The sequence below is a fragment of the Ambystoma mexicanum genome, chromosome 11 (genome assembly GCF_040938575.1).
Source record: "Ambystoma mexicanum isolate Mex_15411 chromosome 11, UKY_AmexF1_1, whole genome shotgun sequence".
In the NCBI taxonomy this organism is placed as follows: domain Eukaryota; kingdom Metazoa; phylum Chordata; class Amphibia; order Caudata; family Ambystomatidae; genus Ambystoma; species Ambystoma mexicanum.
In genome coordinates this window covers 1260255315-1260270205 of record NC_090934.1, presented here as the reverse complement: position 1 = coordinate 1260270205, position 14891 = coordinate 1260255315, and the positions used below count along the sequence as shown (strand labels likewise).

The 14891-nt window shown below is 46.9% G+C and overlaps 1 protein-coding gene across 5 annotated transcripts in view; it reads left to right on the top strand.

Moving 5' to 3' along the window:
• AP3B2 (adaptor related protein complex 3 subunit beta 2) overlaps positions 1 to 14891 on the top strand; it is a 533172-nt gene that overhangs the window by 378700 nt on the left and 139581 nt on the right. The gene's annotated exons all lie outside the window — the stretch shown is intronic.

The window sequence follows — 14891 nt, the reverse complement described above, 5'->3', positions numbered from 1 at the left end:
GCAGTGCTCACAGGCTTTAAGAATTACAATAGAGAAACAGGAAGATATAACTAAACAAACCATATAGGTCAAAATGCTCTTATGCAGAAAATGCTGAAATTAGGGAATTCTTTATGTGATTAGCCAGGTGAATGTGATAAATTTTGGTATGAATTTCAGCAATTTCTGAATTAAAGAGCTTTTTTTGCTTATGAGTCAGGTAGTTACGATATCTTCCTGTTTCTCTATTGTCATTCTGTTTGCTACTATTAGGTAAAACAGGGAGGTATTTCTTTTGTCCTGATTGTCTCCTTTGTATGCACGCTCATTGCTTTAAGTCGATGGCACTGCTACAACTTTACAAAAAGCCATGTGACTCATGGGCTTCATTACAAGTTTGCTGGTTCAGTAAAAGTGCCGGTAATTCTGGCTCTGGCATTTTTGCCGGACCGGCACACTTCAAGTTAGCCGGTGGGGGCCATGAATCTCCTGGCAGGCCTGACCTGCCGGGAGTTCAGGCCCCTAACGGCAAACAAATGCCTGAATCACCGGCACTGTTACTAACAGTGCCGGTGATTCAGTAAATTCCATCCCATGATGGGAGTGGGAACTTAACCGTTACACATCCGCCCGTAATATCCTGGTAATACCGGTTTCTGATGCTTGTTAATCTGCTTAGAACACATGCTGTGCATATAGTCTGACATCCAGTGGTAACCGCAGAGTATTGCATCTTGTCTTTCGGGGACCGAAAGGGGACGTCGGCATAGGCGTGTTTGTAACACTATCCCTATCGTGACGTGTAGTGTACCCAAAAACCCTCACGTGCCGAGGTCCCTCAGATTGCTTTTTTCCGCCCAGATAACTGGTGGCCCTATAGCGGAGCTCTCTCAGAAGAGACTTTGTTTATCTCACACCGACTTGTCGGTTATTCCCCGTTAAGTCACTTCGGTCACAAGAACACCTTTGACGAAGACTTCGGGGGATTCGTCTACAGCAGTGGATTTCGGTGCCTAAGATCCGGCGGCCGGACTTTCCACATGGTCGGGCCCTCTGGCCGACCTTTACAGTAGGGAGAGTGGGGTCGGGGTGGGCATATTTTCAGTATGTCTTTCCTCCTTTCCCCTCTTTACTCTTTCAGCCTGGTCATCTTTCCCTTTGGCTGTGGAAAGGACTCCTTTTAGGTTCTGCCCTAAGTGTAGGGTTAGATATCCTTGGAAGGACGAACACAGGACGTGCAACGTCTGTCTCCCCTTAGAGCACGACGAAAAGCGGTGTGCAGCTTGCAAACTCCATCGGCCCAAGACCGTTAAGAAGCGCTGTGTAAAGCGGTGGGCCGCGTACGGTATGTCGCGGGTGGAACCCCCACCGCCACACCCGCTGAGAGTGACGGGGCACCTCAGATGACCAAACATCCGTTGCGGATGTGATAGACCTCGAGGCGGACACTTCTAGGCCCAACACGCCCGTCCCCGACCCTTTAAGGCCTGACTCTGGTCTCGCTGCAGGGAAAGCACCCGGCAACAGGGGCGTACAAACGCATTACACTAAGCATACAACCCCTACACCAGTTTCGACGTCCTCGTCGAAAAAGGTGAAAGTGCCAGCAGGGCCGCCAAAACTTTCGATGGGTTCCTCGGATCGCGCAGATCCAAAGCCTTCCCCGCATCCGCAACAGCGTCTTGCGACTGGGCAATCTAAATCAAGTAAGGGCGCTACTCCAAAAACTTCACACGTCGAAGCATGGAAATCTGACGCTCCGACGGTCCCGAAGGCCACGGTAGGCCCGAAAGCTACGACTAGGCCTTTAGTCGAAAAACTGACCGCTAGGCCCCCTAACGCTGCGGAGGGTACTATACCCACCGATAAACCATCGGAACAATTATCCCACACTGATTCGGCGGTTATCGAAGACCGCATCGAGAGGATTACGGCGGCGGCGGGTCTTACCCCGGTTCCGCCTAAAAGCATGGGGCAAGCCGCGGAAAAAATGTCGGATTCGGATTTAGGCCCCGATTCTCACGATACTTATGAGGATACCCAAGAGCCTCTTTCAGACACCCTAAAACAATCTTTTCCACGCCATAGGGTGGAAGACGACGCTTTTCCTCCCATAGGCCCGTCTGGGTCCTCTAAATGGACTAGAGAGAAATTTGAGGGGTGCATGGACCGGCTGGAAAGAATTACTTTCCGACCATCCATCCCCGAAAAGGTCTCGTGGAGAGCATAACCCCTCATTTTTCTTCTCACTATCAAGAGGAGCAGCCCTCTGTCCCAGTCCGCCCTGAAGACATTGTCCACTTGGACACCTATAGGGGCATTTACACTGAAGAAGAAGCGTAATTTCTACAAGCTTATGAAGAAGAACAGCAGGATACCACAGACAATTGGGAAGAAACCCAACAGGAGGGTACAGACCCATGGACCCTTCCACTTCCAAGTTGAGGACATGGATGTATTGTGTTTAGACTCCCCTCCGTCCACTCCGGCTCGTCAGGCCTCGCCTGTATATGACCAAATGGCCTTCAACTCGATGTTAAAAAAGGCAGCTGAACCTTTTCAGATCTCTACTCAAGAGGCAGTGCCTGAGCAGGATTTTGTAGAAAATATCCTTAAGGAAAAACCTCCATATAGCCAGGTCATGGCCCCTTCCTTGATATCACCAGCTCAAACCCGAGCAGGGAACCCGCGAGTCGAAAAATTGTTTCGGCCGTCTCCTTCCGACCCTCTATACATTAAAGGGCACACCATCCCCGACTCGCTGGTAGTAACTACCACCCGAAAAAGGGCAGGGGTACATCTTGCCACAGGGGAGGAACCTCCGGACAAGGAATCCAAGAAACTGTATGCCGTAGGCAAACGAATCACCTCAGCGGCCGCATACACTACGCGGATAGCAAATAATACCACGCTATTGGCAAGCTATGCTGATGCTCAGTGGAACCTGCTCCAGGAAGGCGTCGAAGAGGTTCCAGAACCCGTCAAATCCAAGCTTCTCGCTATCGATCATAGTCGAGGGTCGACAAGTGAACCAGAATGTGATCAAAAACACCCTGGACATGGCTGAAACAGCAGGCAGGTCACTCGCCCAAGGGACCCTACAAAAAAGACACGCTTGGCTGCGTACTTCTGGGTTTAAACCCGAAACGCAAGCGTCTCTCATTAAAAAGCTGATTGAAGAAGGTAACCTCTTCGGGAAAGCGGTTGATGAGGCCTTGGAAACAGCCAAGAAGGAGCATGAGACTCTTAAGTCTCTGCAACAGATCACACAAAGACCTTCCCCCCAGAGGGGCAACTACCCATGCAGGCCAAAACAACTATGGCACAGGGAGTTTCATCACAGGACAAACTTCAGGAAGCCCCGCTTACTACCCTTCTAGGAGTCAGCGACGTGGCAAAGGCAGAGGTAGAGGCCCCAATCCCAGAGGAGCTGCAGCCTCTGGTCAAAAATGACCACCAGATCCAGGTCCCCTCTGATGTCACCCCGGTCAGGAGGCGATTTAACATCTTTCCTCACGGCATGGGAGGGGATAACTTCAGACCAGTTGGTCTTAAAGACGGTCGCCCACGGGTACTGTGTGGAATTTGCCCGACCTCCACAGTTCAGGCCGCCACGATCACCGCGCCTTTCACCGGACCATCTGGAGATCCTGAAGCAAGAGGTGGAAACACTGCTGAGAAAGGACATCATAGAAGCCGTCCCTATTCTTCAGGTAAACGAGGGTATTTATTCAGTGTACTACCTTGTACCCAAAAAGGACCTCACCATGCGCCCTGTTCTAGACCTGCGCCCAACGAACAAGTTCATAAAACCCTAAAAGTTTTGCATGGTAACACTTCAGGAAGTGATCCCACTGCTGAAACAAGGGGACTACATGGCAACATTGGACATGAAAGATGCATACTTTTATATTTCAATGTTGCCAGCGCACAGGAAATATCTAAGGTTCATGATGGAGGACAGGCATTACCAATTAAAGGTACTCCCCTTCGGCATCGCCTCGGCGCAAAGGGTGTTTACCAAAGTCCTGGCAGTGGCTGCAGCACACCTGCGCAGACTATCCATCCCAGTTTACCCTTACCTCGACGAATGGCTCATTACATGGGACTGTTACAACACATGTCTTTTGAACACACAAAAAACAGCAGATCTTCTTTTCAGCCTGGGTTTCATAATCAACGAAAAGAAATAGTCTAGTCCCCAGTCAAACAAAACAATTTCTGGGAGCTCTAATTCAGACGAAAGACGGGCTCGTCTTCCCCTCCAACGAAAGGGTTCAGAACATGCTTTTTCAGATTCCTCAATATGTAGCCAGTCGGGAGGTGACAGTGCGCAACCCCTGCACTTGCTACGAATGATGGTGTCATGCATATACTTGGTTCCACACGCGTGGTTGCGCATGCGTCCCATGCAAGAGTGGCTCAACAGCCAGTGGTGTCAGGCCAGCGGACAATGGGAAGATCTGGTAGTTGTCTCGCCATCCCTCATTCTCTCCCTGCAGTGGTGGTCAAGAGAAAACCTCTTGAAGGGGATGACCTTCACCACCCCTGCAGTGGAAGCCACTCTCATGACAGACGCATCTCTTGCAGGATGGGGGGCTCACCTGCTTCACCAGAAAGCACATGGAGTGTGGTCCCCTCAGGTAGCATCCAACCATATAAATTTACTGGAGCTATTAGCGGTGTTCAAGGCATTGAAGGCCTTTCAGTTTCAACTGCAAGGGAAAACAGTGCTGATTCTAATGGACAGCACTACAGCAATGTATTACCTGAACAAACAGGAGGGCAGTCACTCTCCAGGGCTATCCAAGCTGTCCCAAAACATTTGGATATGGGCTCTCAAATACAAGATGTTTTTGTTGTCCCAACATGTTCCAGGGGAACTCAATCTTCTGGCAGACATACTCAGCAGAGATGTTCCTCTTCTCGAGGAATACGAATGGCATCTGCACGTAGACATTGTATCCAACATCTTTGCAGAATGGTGCTTGCCAGAGATCGACTTGTTCGCAACTCGGGAGAACGCCCAAAGCCAAGACTACGCCTCCAGATTCCCCCAAAACCGCTTGAAGGGGAACGGTCTCTGGATAACATGGTCAGGGAAATTTGTCTACGCTTTTCCCCTGACTCCTCTTCTCAACAACATAGTGCACAAGATGCACCAGTAACCAGTTACCATGATACTGGTGGCCCTCGTGTAGGCCCGCCAATCCTGGTTCGCTCACCTGATGGAAATGTCCCTCTCCCCACCAGTGAAACTATCCTGCCCGTACACCATGTCTCAGGACAGGGGGGAGACCCTACACCCATGCCCAAAAACTCTGAACTTAGCAGCTTGGCTCCTGAGGTCATAGAGTTTGGACACCCTACAGCTCTCTGAGGTGCATGGACATACTCAGGGAAGCTAGGAAACCAAACACACGTTATTGCTATGCCAGCAAATGGAAACGTTTTGTCCTTTGGTGTAATTCCAAGGGTGTCAATCCCATCGATTGCTCACCCACACACATTGTGCTGTACCTAACCCATCTGTTGGACACTGGGTTGGTCTTCAATTCCCTAAAGGGTCACCCATTGTCAGCCTACACCACATCACAACAAAAGGTGTTGTGGTGGAAGATACCGGTAATTAAAGCCTTTGTGGAAGGGGTTAAAAGGATTTATCCTCCCATTTCTCACCCAGCTCCTGGGTGTGACCTAAATGTGGTTTTGACCAGGCTCATGGGAGCTCCCTTTGAGCCTATGCATAAAGCAAGTCTAAAAGATCTGACTTCTAAAACGGCCTTCCTAGTGGCTATCACTTTTATCAGAAGGGTTAATGAACTACAGGCACTTTCTGTTCTAGACCCTTTTGTTACAGTCCACAGGGATAAGGTAGTTCTGCGCACGCACCCCAGATTTGCACCTAAATTCATATCAAAGTTCCATGTGAACCAGTCGATTGAACTACCTATCTTTTTCCAGAATCCCACTAGCATGGCCGAAAGAAGCCTGCACACACTAGATGTGCGCAAGGCAGTCATGTTCTACCTGGAAAGAATTAAACCACTGAGGAAAACAATCCAATTTTTTGTTTCAGTGGCAGCTGGTAGAGAAGGAGATCCTGTCTCTAAATCAGCTATCTCAAGGTGGATTGTCAAATGGATCACACCATGTTACACTCTTGCTAAGAGAGAATGCCCTTCAAGCCTAGAGCACACTCTACTCGAGGCACTGGGGCATCCATAGCAGTCATTGCAAATGTTCCCCTCAAGTCCATTTGCAAAGCGGCAACCTGGAGTTTTGTACACACCTTTACAAAACACTATTGCCTAGACACTCATTCTAGGTCTGATTCTCAGGTGGGACAAGCAGTACTAAGACATCTTTTCTCTACTGTTCCTTCTCACATCCCACCTCCAACTCTGGGTACTGCTGGCTAGTCTATGCACAGCATGTGATTCTAAGCAGATTAACAAGCATCAGAAGACATGCATTACTTACCGTAATAGCATTTCTGATGATTGTATCTGCTTAGATACACATGCGCCCTCCGTACCTCCCTGCTCGCGGTGGAAGGATCATAGACATCTTACTACTTCTCTCTTCTTCATGTACTCACTCACAATAGCCTTGGGCTCCCTCATGGCAGAAAAAATACAATCGGAGGGACCTCGGCGCATGAGGGATTTTGGGTACACTACATGTCACAATAGGGATAGTGTTACAAACACGCCTATGCCGACGTCCCCTTTCGGTCCCCGAAAGACGAGATGCAATACTCCGCGGTTACCACTGGATGTCGGACTATATGCACAGCATATGAATCTAAGCAGATACAATCATCAGAAATGCTATTACGGTAAGTAATGCATGTCATATCGGGCGGCGGAGACTGTAAATCAGAATTGCCAGTATCCCACCAGAATTACAAGCTGATACTGGCAACCCTGTAATGAGACCCATAGCTGATACTGGCAACCCTGTAATGAGACCCATAATCTAATTTTAGGATGTTTCCTCTTTGGTAAGGAGGAATGGACAGTCTACTATCTGGGGAGACGGAGGGACCCCATTTGAGATTTATACATCTAGGCTCCACGATCAAAACCGAGGCATCGATTGACTGCCTGTCAAGATAAGCCCTCTGAAGATTGTCACATTCTGGGGGGATTAGCAAAAAGGGTATGCAAGCAAGCCCAAGAAGAGTTGGGAAAGACTTCTCACATTGAATGTTGCAGTGAAGACCACCAGGGGTAGGTCGGTGCGTAGGGAGATCAGCTGTCGGGGACAGGTCAAGCCGGTGGCTGTTCCAGTCTCTGCTTGTCGGTGCAAGGCTCACGATTGTGCCTGGAGCTGGATCTCTGGATCCCAATGAAGGACGACCTCTGCTTCGAGTCCAGGATGCTGAAGGGCAGAAAATGCAACAGGTGGTGAGCAGTCTCAGGATGACCCAGCGAGGGTCTGTCCACTTCAGCAGGCTAACTCTGCCAGGTGGCCAAGAGCAGCAGCAAAGTGACGAACCAAGATGTACCATGGACATGCAGCCAGCAAGGGATATGCAATGAAAGCAGGCTTGATATCTGTTTAGGGTTGCACCAAGCCTGATTTGCACATGGTCTTTAACATTCTGCAATGGCATGGCCGCTGAAATACCATGGTATTGAGTGTTGCCCAAAATGACTGCCAGTGGTTAAGAGTAATTCTTAATGTTCCAGCCATCCACCTTCAGTTTTGCTGGACTAGCCCCTCATTCAGATTGTGTAGACTTTCCACACTAGAGCAGATTTCTGGGTGTCTTCCTTCCCCTCCCCCCTGCCTTCAGAAGGGCACCAATTGAGGTGTAGGGCAGTGACCCAGTTGTGCTCACTGGCTAAAGGGATGAAGACACCTTCTGTTGGAGAGAGGCATATATTTGCCTTATTGCAGTTGTCTTTGGCAATGGTGGTTGAAGACGCAGTGCCAGCATCATTCTTGATCCTCTTGATGTTTCTGATACAGGTTCCAAGGGTGACTGTTGAACTGCTCCATAAACAACCCCAGTTAAGCAAAATGTAGCCACCAGCCCACCTATCAGGAGATATGCAGCATTCAAGATAGTACCTAATCCTGGATAACCATCTCGGGTTCCTCCATGAAAATACCCAGGATGTGGATTTGGGTATCTGTGATGCCTACCTAATACTAACCAGTTCCAGGCACAAGGAGGAAGGAGGAAGATCACACAAAGCCAGTCGTTCACAACAACAGGGCTTAAAGCACGAGAAAGCCATTTTGGCCACTGCACTGGATGAAAGGTAACCTTAAGTGCACCAGTGAAATATATAGGAATATGGTTACCACTGCTACCATACTGTCCAGAACACACTCCATGGGTGGAAAATCCCACCCAAGGTAACATGAAATGGGGGGTAGGATCCTCATAGATACTGTGGAAGTGCTACACAAACAGGCAAAGTTAAACATACCCTGCCCTGGCAGCCCTATGGATTGGCCTAGGCTTGTCCCAGGAAATTAGTTATAGAGGCAAGTGGGGTAGAAAGTACCTCACTTGCCAAAAGCTGTCTGGGAAAAACAAAGAATCTGGAAAATATTGCAGGAGTCTAAAAAATAAAGTTCAAATTCAGCAAAAAGGACCATCTTCCCTAATGAATACAGAGATTCCTATTTAGGCTTCCTCGAGGTAAGCGTACATTCTACCTTAATTTCTTTCCATAGACAGATTCACCCCTCTTGAGCTTATTTGCATAGCATTACCTACAAGGGAAAATCAGGATGTGGAGAAAAAGTTTACAGGGCTGCCCTGATAAATTTGCCATTGTCCATTGGTGGTGAAGCAGTATAGAAAAAGTCAGACGGCAACCGTGTCTTCCGCTAGAATCTGGGTAACAGAATTTACCAAACATGTGATACCCAAAGGAACTAATGTGAAGTGATTCCAGGAGAAAGTGGCGTTTTTGAAAATGGTATTCAATGGGTCCTCTGCCCGTTTTAAAATAGGACATCGATGTGTTGCTTCTTTTAAGCAATACTCATTAATCCCAATTGCTTGTGGATTCTGGTTCAAACACTAAATCTCAAACTAGGATTTGTTAAACTGTGCATACTGTCTAATTATGAATTCGGCAGTGTGGTACATTTCTGGCTGTAATTCCATAGACAGCCACTTTTTTTCGGTGAACGGAATTATTGCCAATTTTACTGCTCTGCCAAAGGAAGGTCCACCGCCAGTATATTGCTTGGGGCAACTCCTCGGCTTTAGCACCAGAAATCATCAGATTTACCGAAGCAGAATTAATGCTCACAATACATCTGCTACAATCCCGATGGAGTCCTATAGACTCCCCCAAAAACAGGAACTAACATCATCACTCCTTTCGTAAAAACCATGGTACTGCCAAAGTTGTAATAAGGCTCTTAACGTGTTAGAATGCATGTAATAAAAATGGTTCTAGGAGAAATTTGAAAGCCAAGTATTAGAAAAAAAACACACATTCACATTAAACGTTTCCTTGGTGAAAGGGTATGTGATCCTTTTTTCATGTGCTCAAAGTACATTCTTGAAAAAAAGGGTGTATACATGCAGGGGTGGACTGGGAACTAAAAGAGGCTCTGGAAATAATTACTGAGGACCAAAAGAGGCCCTGGAAATAAAGTTCAAAGTGGCTCCATATGACACATTTTCAGCAAGCCCAATGCTTTTCCTATGAGCACATTTGGAGATACCACATAAAAGAGGCCCAGGGTGCAGAGGGCCACCGGGAAATCCCCAGAGTTCCCTATAGGCCAGTCCACCCCTGTATACATGGTACGGCACAGCAGCATCTACAGTATAGCAGCACTGGGATTCCGTGAAGTTCTAATATTTGCTCTCAGCAAGAGCAGTAGCTAAATGCAAAATGGCTCCCTGTGGATAAATACATTTGCAGGCAAAAATATACAATTATGGATAGAAAGAAAGTAATGCTCGGGAAACAACTAATCATCTAAACATTTTTATTAAAATAAGGTTCTGGTTGAACAACGTTGCCCTCCTACAGTAAGTAATAAGGTGCTGTTTCAAATGAGTACATGCTGAATTACCATGTTCAGTAGACTTGATGGGAGTCTGACCAGAGAGGAGGTCAGAGGGCAGACATCATAGAGTTCTTAAAATAAAAGCCTGTCCTTTACCTTTGTTAACCTCCTCATAATGGAGGATGGCGTCATTCAGAGGGTTTGGCTACGTTTTAGAGGATCACCATTACAGGTTTCCAAAGGTATGCACTGCTTCCCTTTAATCAGTATTTGACAGCAGGATAGGCCTGCCATGACCTTCAATTGGGCCTCTTTGCACCCAAAACATAGCCCTACAACCGATCCTAATACTTTAACATTTGGTCTATAAGCAATGAGTACACTCCATAAAAGTGGGGTTACCCTCGAGGGGCAACACTGTGATGAAAGTAGGACCTCTTTCATTTCACAGCCAGAGTATGCTGATGACATTGATTTGATTAAATATATCAGCTTGCGACCTCCATATTCCTGGATCACATGGTACTGTTATGATACAAACACCTGCAATCCAATACCAATCGCCTTCTGTGGTTTGGCATCCCTTTGTGGAGTAAGACTGCATATTGACGAAAGCTTTAAATGCCACTCTTTTTGGGCCACTTGCTAAGGTGGGCATATTCCTTGTTAATCAATAGCTACGTTTGGACAAATTATATATATATTGATAGCACTGGACCGCACCAGATAAGCCACTACGAGCTCATGCTCCAATCGCTTAATGTCCTCATAACCGGAAATGATATGGTTAATTCTCTCCCTGTGCCAACTTAGATGGAGATAACTACCATACATGTAATAAGTACTCCAATGAGGTTCATCATGTACCTCATTTGAGTACTTACTTGCCAACCTCTGGCCAGAAGCAATGTCACCAGTGCTTGAGGACCTTCTCAGAAACCTTGTGTTAGGAGATTATCAGATTTACCCCCACTCTCCAACAATTCCGAAAAGAACTCGAGACCCATTTTTTCAAGGAGTCTCTCCTCCTTAACACCTAGGCCATCACGTCGCTCGTCGCGCCCCCTGAATCGATAGATGCCACCTGCCCCTCTCCTCCCTGCCACCCGGTACAACTGTACCCCTCCTCTGTCCCCCTCTGTATCCTACCCCCCACTGTATATCTGCTCTGTTGTTACCACTGAAAAGTACTTCGTTATGCATCTGTAATGTTGTACACCTCTGGAAAGCGCACCGCTATGGATCTGTATTGGCGTCTACCTCTGTAAAGCACTCTGTTGCTTCTCAAAGCCAGGTCTGCGCTCAATAAATATAATAATAATTATAAAAAAATATTATTCAGAACCACTACTGGTGTAGGCTCCTGGGAAGCTGCTGTTCGTGAACCTGCAAAGGTTTGACACAAACGTCTTAACTCTCTCTTGGTAATGCAGATGAGCAGTTGGGCTGTGACTTCGGAGACATATACACCGAGAGTCTAAGTAGGCCCTTCTCCTGGATGAAGTGCAGCAGCAGAAAGCACCCAGTGTCATGACGAGGCTGTCTGAAAAATGTCCAACCCCAAGGCAAGTTGATGTACATGCAATGACAGAGTCCCCATTCCAGAATATGCCAGCCAAACCCAGGACCAGCAACTTCTCAGAGCTCCAGAATACGAGGACAGTAGAGTAGGACTACAGACTAATTATGTCCACTAGTCCAAGGGTGGGGTGGGGCACCAGGTTCAGGTCTCCCCTGGTAGTTGTTAGGGGAGATTTCCTAAAGTCTACTTTGAAGGTAGACTTTACAAAACTATCCCAATGGTTTGTAGATCCCCATCTCTTAGTATTAGTCTGTACTAGCCCAGGACCTTGGTAGAGTGGCAGAGCAGTCAGGCTTATCATAAGAGGAAGAGGTCAGCTGTAGCTAAGTACACTGAACGTAGTTAGTAATGCAATTCACAGAAGCACACATAAATGTATATTAAAATGTAGATGTATTATATTTACACAAGATATGTCTTTAAATATTTAGTACATTGAACCAAAACGCATAGAAATACTTTAAGATACGTTTCAAAGGCCACTGCTTAGTTTGTAGTTGCTTGTGGTTACAATTTTTAAAGCGTTTGACACTATTGACAGTTCTACCGTACTATCGGCAATAACACGCACTCGCGCACGCACAAAGATATACAGTAGCTGCATTTAGTTAGATAATGACTTTTAGGAAGGAAAACAGTACCACTAGCAGGGCTTAAGGTTAGAGAGGCAGTTTCTTCGCACAGCAAGGCTTTTAAAGTCCAAAATGCAACCCTATGTAAAAGGCTGTTCGGAGAGGCTCATAGTCTTGTGAAGCAGCAGAATACAAAGGTGCCTGTGGATACTTTCTGGTCTCTAGTCTCTAAGATGCAGGAAGATTAAAGCAATGTTGGAGACACTGTTAAAGGACTCACTAAAGGACACAAGCTGCTGGTTAGATCGGAGATAAGGGGGGGTACCCTGGATATCTCTACATGCACTCCAACGCTCTGGAGTGACCTTTCGGATTAAGGATAGCAATATCTTTCTCCCCACAGTACCATAGGTTTGAAGAAATGTTCATGGCTGTATTCTCCTTGATGTGTCAGCGCTGGAATCGGCCTCCGGATTCCATGGTCTGGTGATGAAAGGCAGGACAATGGATGGGATTTCAAAGCAGCAGTCTCAAAGGAGGACCTCTGGAACGGATTTGGTCAGCTCTTCTGGGCAGTCTGTGGTTTTGGCGTCTTTTCTTCAGCACCAACAAAGGACAGGATCCGCGCGGTCACCCTTCTTCGATTCCTGCTGAGGTGACTTGGATGAGTCAGATTGTGTCTCTGGAGGTTCACCTGGAGCTCAGCAAAGACTTGGATGGATTCTGCCTTTCAAAGACAATGCACTTCAATTGGGTCGTGGGTCTCCTGGTATTGGGGTTCTGTATCTCTGGAGATGCACAGCACCTCGGGAGATGACTCAGATTGTAGTTTGACTGGTTGTTCCCACCAGTTAAAGGGAAGTAGTCGCCCTCTTCGGAATTCCTCTGTCACACAGAAAACAGTATCAGGATAGCAGTGGCTGCTTCACGGTGCTACAAAGTGTCTGCAGGCATCTCTAGTCCTCATCTTTCGTTACTTAAATGTCCAATGGTCGACTTGCCTTTCACCTAAGGAACCTCACCTTTTATTCAGTGTCAGCACATACTCTTCTGCAATCTCTCACAGCAGTTTACAGAAAGGGGCTTGTGGCTGTCCAATCAGGACAGCCAGAACCCCAGTGGGAGCTGGTTCCATTCAGGCACTCAGGCAGACAAAAACTCCTCCCCACTTCTTACCTGCCCAGACACATTGGAGCCTAGGCAGGGACACCCAAGGGTTCCTGCCAAAGGCAAAACACTCACACAGATCTCCCCCTCCCAGAATGGTAGACGAAGCACCTGCAAAGAACAACCACACTAGAAATGGCGATAAAAGAAAGAAGCCCCCAAGTTAGTACTCAGTAGCTCCTATTGTGCACAACGGGGACTATGAATACAGTCTGACGTAAAAGAAAGCACAATAGTCGGTAGAACACATCCACTGCCACCAGCCTTAACTAGAAGGTTGTTTATGTGACTAATAAGTCACAGGAGCAGAGCAAAGGGGGGATACTAAGTAACCTCTTGGCACTCCACATAAGGTGGTGTGTACCAATCTCTCTGAATATAAAGTTTTAGGAAAGATACAAAGTATCTCTCTATCCTTAAGAACTGTAGAAATTAAGGATAAGGTAAGACTCTCAAAGGAGAACCCAAAGTGTTCCCAGCAACACTGCCCATAAGTAGCTGTGTGCTGCAAAATTAAAAGACAGACGACTTAAAAGATATATGGAGGAAAGTAGATTCCATAGAAAAAGTACAACACAGAGAACAGAGTTCCAAAAGGTGGTGTCCATAAGAATGAAAGAGTAGAAAATGGCTCTACTCATTCAGGATATAAAGAAAAAGGTCCAGAAGTCCAGCAAAAAGTGCTGGGGGTCTCAGTAGGAGTGGGGATCATGCATAAAAATGATACATCTGCCTAACAGTAGTGAAGAGTAGAGCCTCTGCATTCCAGACAATGGCCTAACCAATGAACGTCCCAGCAGCCACTTCATCTTTGGAAGCTTGGCTACTGTGGCCGACTGTTGAACGGCCCCAGATCCCCTCCTAATATGTGAACTCCGGGACCAGGTGGAACCACAGTCCAACAATAGAAGGCCTGCAACATTCAAATAAGGAGGGTGGTCCTGTCCACTCCTGGACAGCCAGCTCCCTCAGCAACTGCCCAGCAATCATTACATCACTCTGGCTGAATGTATATTGAGGCAGACAGACACTCCACGCAGTTGCAGCCACTTGGGTATTACCCAAATTGACCTTTTACAATTGACCTTTTGCACAATTGACCTAATTATAGCGGTCCTAATTGACCTTCTGCACAATTGACCTTTATATTATTTTATATATGTATTGGGTTGGTTTTGGATTACAAATAATATAAGGGGATTGGGTGGGGGGTTGCAGGGGGTTTTGGATTAGGTGGGGGGTTGCGGGGGGTTTCTCCCCGCATATATGTCCTAATTGACCTTCTAAATTAGGTCAATTCTCCCAAGGTCAATTGTGAAAAGGTCAATTAGTATACAAACGCCACTTGCCACACTCTGGACATTGTCCCAGGGTTCTTGCAAGAAGTCTTCCAGAATGCGTGACTTTATATGGCCCTTGCAAGTGCTGGCCAGAAGGAAGAAGGCCAACGAGCAATTTACCACGAGATGGGGGCTCTCGTGGTTATATTGCTACCTCATGGTAAATATATGGAATGGTTAATAATAATGATGTGTTATTTATATAGCGCTTTCACCAAAGCTCAGTAATAGAGCATTTACATACAATTAACAAAA